Source organism: Nematolebias whitei, chromosome 16 (assembly GCF_014905685.2).
Source record: "Nematolebias whitei isolate Nwh7 chromosome 16, NemWhi1, whole genome shotgun sequence".
NCBI lineage: Eukaryota > Metazoa > Chordata > Actinopteri > Cyprinodontiformes > Rivulidae > Nematolebias > Nematolebias whitei.
Genome location: NC_056513.1, coordinates 17000472 through 17007749, shown reverse-complemented (window position 1 = coordinate 17007749; position 7278 = coordinate 17000472).

The window sequence follows — 7278 nt, the reverse complement described above, 5'->3', positions numbered from 1 at the left end:
TTGGACATTGTTTGTGGTGTTCCCCAGGGTTCAGTATTGGGACCAAAATTGTTTAGTTTATACATAAATGATATATGTAAGGTTTCTAAAATACTTAATTTTGTTTTATTCGCAGATGACACAAACATTTTTTGTACAGGTGAAAATTTACGGCAGCTTTTGATAGAAATTAATTTAGAGCTATGTAAATTGAAAAAGTGGTTTGATATTAACAAATTATCACTACATTTAGATAAAACCAAGTTTATGTTATTCGGGAATTGTAAAAGGCATAGCGATTTACAAATAATAATTGATAATGTGACTGTGGAGAGAGTAACTGAAATTCGTTTTTTTGGGAGTATTGATTCATAATAAGAACTGTTGGAAACCTCATATTAAATATGTTCAATCTAAAATAGCTAGAAGTATTGCAGTTCGCTCTATCCATCCATCCATTATCTTTACCCGTTTATTCCATTTTGGGTCACGGGGGTCGCTGGTGCCCATGTCCAGCAATCACTGTGCGAGGGGCGGGGTACACCCTGGACAGGTCACAAGTCCATCACAGGGACACATAGAGACAAACGAGACAAACAACCATTCACTCTCTCACTCACACCTAGGGACAATTTAGAGTTACCAATCAGCCTAACATGCATGTTTTTGGTCTGTGGGAGGAAACCGGAGTACCTGGAGAAAACCCACGCATGCACGGAGAGAACATGCAAACTCCACCCAGAAGGCCCCTGGACCGGGGTTTGAACCAAGGACCAGCTCGCTGAGAGGCAGCAGCTCTACCAGTTGCGCCACCGTGCTGCCGCAGTTCTCTCTAATGCTAGAAAATTTCTAAATTCTTCTGCCCTTCATATTATTTACTGTTCACTTATTTTGCCATATCTAAGTTACTGTGTGGAAGTTTGGGGCAACACTTAAAAAACTTCCCTTCAACCATTATGCACATTACAGAAAAGAGCCGTTCGAATAGTTCACAAGGTTGATTTTTACTGTCATACCAACAGTTTATTTATAGATTCTTATTTCCTGAAACTCCCAGATTTGGTAGAGTTTCAAACTGCACAATTTATGTATAAAGTTAGAAACAAACTATTACCAGAAAATATTCAAAAATTATTTACTGATAGAGTCGGGAGATATGACTATAGAGAAAACCTAAATTTCAGAACTTTGAATGTTAGAACAACAATGAAAAGAATGTGCATTTCTGTCATTGGTGTGAAGATCTGGAATAAACTCACCAGAGAGTTGAAGCAAAGTCCAAGCATGATGTGTTTTAAGAAAAGACTCAGAATGGTTATTATTCAAAAGTATAAGGATGAACATGATGATGAATTGGCTGGTAATTATAGAACTGTGGATGAACTGGGCAATTGGGTGCTATGTGTGTGTAAATATATGTGGGTGTGTAAATAGGTATATATTATCTATGTATTTATGCAGGTAGATGTGTATGTATATCTATGTGTGTATGTATTACTTTCATCGGGTCCAGAAAATAGTATTATAGTTATTATTATTACTATTATTTATTTTATTATTATTATTATTATTATTTTGGAAAGGATACTGTCAACAGGAAGACTGTTCATGCTATGAATTAATGAATGGAAAAGGGGTATATACTTATTGTATAAGTTAAACTTCATCATACTCCTTTTCAGACTCACAGTCACCAAAAAAAGTGGAGTATTTACATGTATTTGAGTATATAAAAATTGAGTATGTATATTTGATAGTAAGATATTGTATTTACACTTAGAAACATGAACGTCTTTATTATTATGTTTTGTTGGTGAAATGTCTGTCTGAAATAAATTATCATCATCATATACATACATATATACATATATACTGGTTATATACGTACATTATACAAAACAGGTGATGGAACAAAGTTTTAAGAGTAAGAAATGAAATAATTTTACGCTGCCAATGGCAAACGGATCATAATGATTTTGCCCGTCTGAGTATATCTAATGAACAACTGTACAGATTTTAATGAAACTCTCCAAAAATATTCAATTAATGTTCATCTACAACTGATTACATTTTGGAGTCCTGTTCAATGTGGCCCGTACAGCTAAGTGACCTTAAAAACACAAGAAATGTGACTCTGCAGCTGGTTTCCTTACATAGATCACTTTTTTATTTTTATTTTAATGTATGTGAATGTTTCTGTTCTGTGCCCTGAGATGACTTCTGTTGTGGCTTGGTGCTAAATAAATAAACTGAACTGACTCAGTCAGTTTTACAGTTTTTGAGCTAAAATTTGACGTGGTAGTTTTTTGGAGTCATCTCCAACTTCTTTCAGCTGTTCCCTCTTCAGGGGTCTCAGTGAGTCATCCTCCTCCATCTCACTCCACCTAACTCCATTTCCTCTCTAACTGCATCAACACATCTCTTTTTGTCCTTTTCCTGGCAGCTGCCCTTCTAACAGCCTTCTGCAGAATAAATCAAAACTTCTGGCAATGTATTTTACTTCCTTTTTCTTGTTTATCATAGACACCAACATTAGTACAAACTAGAGAAACTGCATTTCTTGCAAAAATGCATTGCGAATGATTATTGCAGAAGAACTCGTTGGAAAAACAGCTGAAATTAGCTAAAAAAAAATCTGAAACATAGCTGAAATTGAAAAACAAGCATAAATTAGCAGAATAAAGCAGAAAAAAACATATTTACTGAATAAGGTAAGCAGAAATTAGCATAAAAATTAGGAAATTGCTTTTAAAAAGCTTAAATTAGCAAAAAAGTAGCATATGGAAGCTTAAACTACCAGAACGAAGCAGAAAGAGCTGAAATAAGCCCCCAAAAATGTAGAATTAGCTGAAAAATATTAAATTAGCATAAAACAGCTAAATACTGGGTAGTAGCTGAAATAGCAGAAATAACTTTAAAGGAGCTAAATTAACAGAGAAAAGTTAATTAGGCTGAAAGCAGCAGAAATTCATTCAATTCAGTTTATTTATTTAGCGCCAAATCACAACAAAGTTGTCTCAGGGCGCTTTACAGGAACATTAGAAATTAGCACAAAAACTTGATTTTCTCCGAAAACAGCTGGAATTAGCTAAACAAATTTTAAAAAGGTAGCTGAAAAGTTAGAAGAAGCTTAAATTAGCATAAGAAAGCAGAAAGAACACGTTTGCCCGATTAGGCTGAAAGAAGTGAAAATGAGCACAAAAAGTGGAAATTATCTGAAAAAAGCTGAAATTTGATTTAAAAAAACAGCTGAAAAGTAGCTAAAAAAATCAGACAAAAGCTAAATTACCAGCATTTGAAAAGAAAGAAACATCTGGGGTGTTTACTACAGGGATATTAGAATTATAAATGTAGGGTGAGGGGTTGTAGAGTGGGCTCTCTGTGACCTGGACTTGGTTCCCACAGATGCTTTCAGATCCCATCAGATTTGGAGGTCAAGTAAATATTTTTTTTGTTCTGTCAGCTGTTCCTTCAGGGCCCATTACTGTGCTGGTGACGGGGGCTGCGAGTATACAGAGAACGTATGCTGTAAAGACAGCATGGTCGATCAGAAATGCTCTGGGAAGTAAAAACGAACAAATTAAATTTCATGGGAGTGCCAAGAAACAGGATTTCCAAGCAGAACATTAGTCTGCCACTTTACTTGTTGGTAGTCATAATGTTATGGCTAATGAATTTTTAATGACTGCAAATATCTGACGAAGTGATTGATCAGTGATCATTTCTTTACTCGTGTGCTTGTTCATCTGTCTGTAGTGGTGGAAAATATCTCTAACTTATTTAACAGTTTGTTTTTTGCCTCTATTAGTCAATCCCATTTATGTTGGCAAAATATCTCATAAACATAAGCGTAAGGTTCAAGGTGACTTCAATGTCGTTCGCATCACATGTGGTACATGAGGTGGAATGAAATTGTTTACACGGTCCCAGTTACACCCCAAAATCCATAATGCTGTTTTTTTCTTTTCTTTTTAAAACTAAATGTTTTTGACTCAAACAACAAAACATTTAATTTTTTCTTGAAGAAAAATATCTGCTGAGTCATTTTTAGCTTTGAACAGTCAACAAATGTGAATTCAAAGTCTCTTTGTAGCTGGCAACCAGCTGAGCACTTCACTCTCAGACTGCAGGCTTACTCGTAGTTCCTAGAGTTTCCAAAAGCAGAATGGGAGGAAGATCTTTCAGTTCTCAGGCTCCTCTCTTGTGGAATCTACTTCCAGTTTCTGTCCGTGAGGCTGACACATTGTCCAGTTTTAAGACTGAGCTTAAGACTTTCCTTTGTTGATAAATCCTATAGTCGGCTTGGTTTCCTGACCTATTCCTTATCCCATGCTGCTACCTTAAGACTACTTGAGGACGAATTCCCTTAATGTCATCAAATGAATGGTTACAAATACACATACAAATGAATAGTTTGTATTTGTAATTATTCTTTCCTAACATGCGATTCTGTCTTTTTGCCTTTCCTCCTAGAGAAAACATGATGGCCTCCATCCTGGACCTGCCATTGTGTATCTGTTCCTCCTTCCTGTTCCTCTCAAACCCAGCTGATCGAAGCAGATGGCCGCTTGTCCTGGGCCTGGTTCTGCTAAAAGTTCTTCCTCATGAGGGAGTTTTTCCTTTCCACTGTTGCCATCGTGCTTGCTCAACAAGGCCGGCCTGAGGCATAAGCATCATAAGTGGCTGTTTAGGGCCCCTGCGCCATTAGGGGGCCCCCTAAGTGGAATTGATTTTTAAATATTTTAAAATTATTTTTATGATTCTTGTTAGAAAGACCACATTGTTTATATGTGGTTAGTTTGCTTGCTGAGCTAAGTTCTGTTTGACTGTAGCTTGTTTTTTTCTTAATTTCATGATTCCTACGTTATTGAATGCACCATGGTGCTAGTTAACGCATCATTCTGTGTAAAGTGCGGTGCTGCGTGCAGTACAGTCATTTTCTCTCCCAACACGGACGGACCTTTGTTTTTTGAGCCTCTGTTGTTGGTTTCCAGCTTTCCTGCTGTGTGTAGATGACAGAAGGTGAGCCTAATGATGTCGTAACATTTAGTCTGGATGTTTGTCTGTAATTTGAAATGATCACACAACGTTAACTTGTAAATATGTATCAGTTTATTACAGTTAAAAAGATGTATGTACATATAGAACATTACAGAACATTGTCATCTTCATTCGTTTGCAGAGCAGCACTCTGCTGCTAGTTTTAAAGACAACTGTCTTACAATAGGGCGGCGTTGATTAAGGTCGTCATTTACAGCCAAGTCAATAAATCGGTGCGCGTTTCCCGTTTCTCGGTTGCTATTTAAGTCCTAATGGAGGCGTATATATTAGAAAACAAGAGAACGAAGCTTTGTAACGGAAAAAAAAACGTAATCTGCTGTTCAAAAACGTAGGAACACCTCAGACTGGATCTCGTGGAGGTAGTCGTATGTGCATCTGCTCACGCAGCCAAGAAAAAAAAAAAAAAGTCTTTTTCCGTGTTTAGTCTGAACGAAACATGAACGAAAGTAAAGAAATGATCTTTTTTTGTGAAACCAAACGGTTGTAAAGGTTCTGCTTGTTGCACTTGGGGCTGCCGTGTCGGTGTATGGAGATGCGATAAAAAATGTGATGCACGTCAACAAGAAGTGGGAAAAGAGCAGGCAGCTGCACATTAAAGGGCCATTCCGCAAAGAAACAAGGTTCAACCTCAAACGTGGTATTTTATGAAACAAGGTTCAACCTCAAACGTGGTATTTTATGAAGCAGCTGTGCGCTGTAACGATCAACATCATGTAATAAAACAAAGTCTTTCTTTAGAAAACAGCCTCTCTGAGCTCTAGATATGACAAACTCCACATTCCATAATAATAGTCAACAATTAATTCAGCCTTAAACTGCGACCACTCAAACCTGATATGACTCATGAACAGAAACTGAAAAAGCTCTGCCTTCACAAAACAATAATGCAAGTTGTTGGTGGAGCTCCCCTTTAATGCTAGATGGGTGAGACACAAGCACATCCACCATGTAGCGTAGCATCTTCCAATGCACCGAAACCAGATGTTGTAATACTGAGCCTAACATCAGATTCCTGTACGGAGTAAAAGAAAGAAAAGACAAGGTTCTAATTTACATCGTAGAACGCCCTGTTGCTCGTCATCCAGTACAGTCGGTGGCCGTAGACACGATGAACACAGAAAAACACCATTAAGGCTGCTCGTCAGTGTTAAGCACAAGCATTGGCACACAATGCGTCGACACCCTTTGCAATATACAAAAGAAATGGGGAGCATTTGCAGATGCACCCACTTGGCGAAGCCACCAGGAACGCCCGATTCTGACCCGGACATACCGTCAAGATGCGTCCGAACATGCCGGTACAACAGTAACCAGGCGAGAAAACTTCAAGAAAAATGAGAGGAGCAAAACAACTGTGGTCCAAAACAGCTAATTAAAAAAAAAAAAAACACAAATAAACCAATTCATTTGAACGCACCATGTTTGATCTAGCAACACCTGGAGCTGAATGAACCAGTGGGTGAGCTTCTCTTCCACATGACGGAGGGATGCTCTCCAAGTCTGCAGCCTCCTCTCGTCTCCATATACTGCCACTGAACATGCTGCAACACGACGGGTGGAAAAAGTTCAAACTGTATGTAAAAATGGGTCACAGCACTCATGCTGCATACCTAATGCACATCTCACTATCGAGTACTCAAAGGCATGTTTTTTTTCCAGACAATTGCTTAATACACAAATAAAGAAACTTCCAAAGCTCTTATAGAAAACCCAGGAATGCAATGCCTCTGGTGTGTTGAGCGTGAACACAGAAAGCCCTTTTTACAATTTTGTCTTTTTTTTTTTTTTTTTTACAGTCTTGTACTAGAAACTGCATTAAGCTCAAATATGCACCTTGTTGTTTCGTCATTGTTGAGTCCAAACGATTTGATCTGCATTTAAACCACCAGGGCCCAATGTAAAAAAAAAAGAAAACTGTGGGTTTGTCCTTTGTTAGGTGTTGGAGCGAAGTTTGTCTCCATGTTGGGAGCGGATCGTTGTCCCACCTCCATCCGTCTTCAACAGCTTGTGTTTAAGTCAATGAAAAGCAGCAACAGGTTCTGCTGGTAAATTAGAAGCAGCATTTCATTGTTTGTTCCCACCCTCCCCCTCAAAAAAAATTGGACCCCCCCGCAAAAAAAAAGAACTATGGTGACATAAGTCTGAACCACAGCTCAGTGAAACCTCAAGCTGCTGCAAACCTTCACATATTTCAACACAAACTTGAATTAGGACTGAAATATCAAAGCAATTAAATTA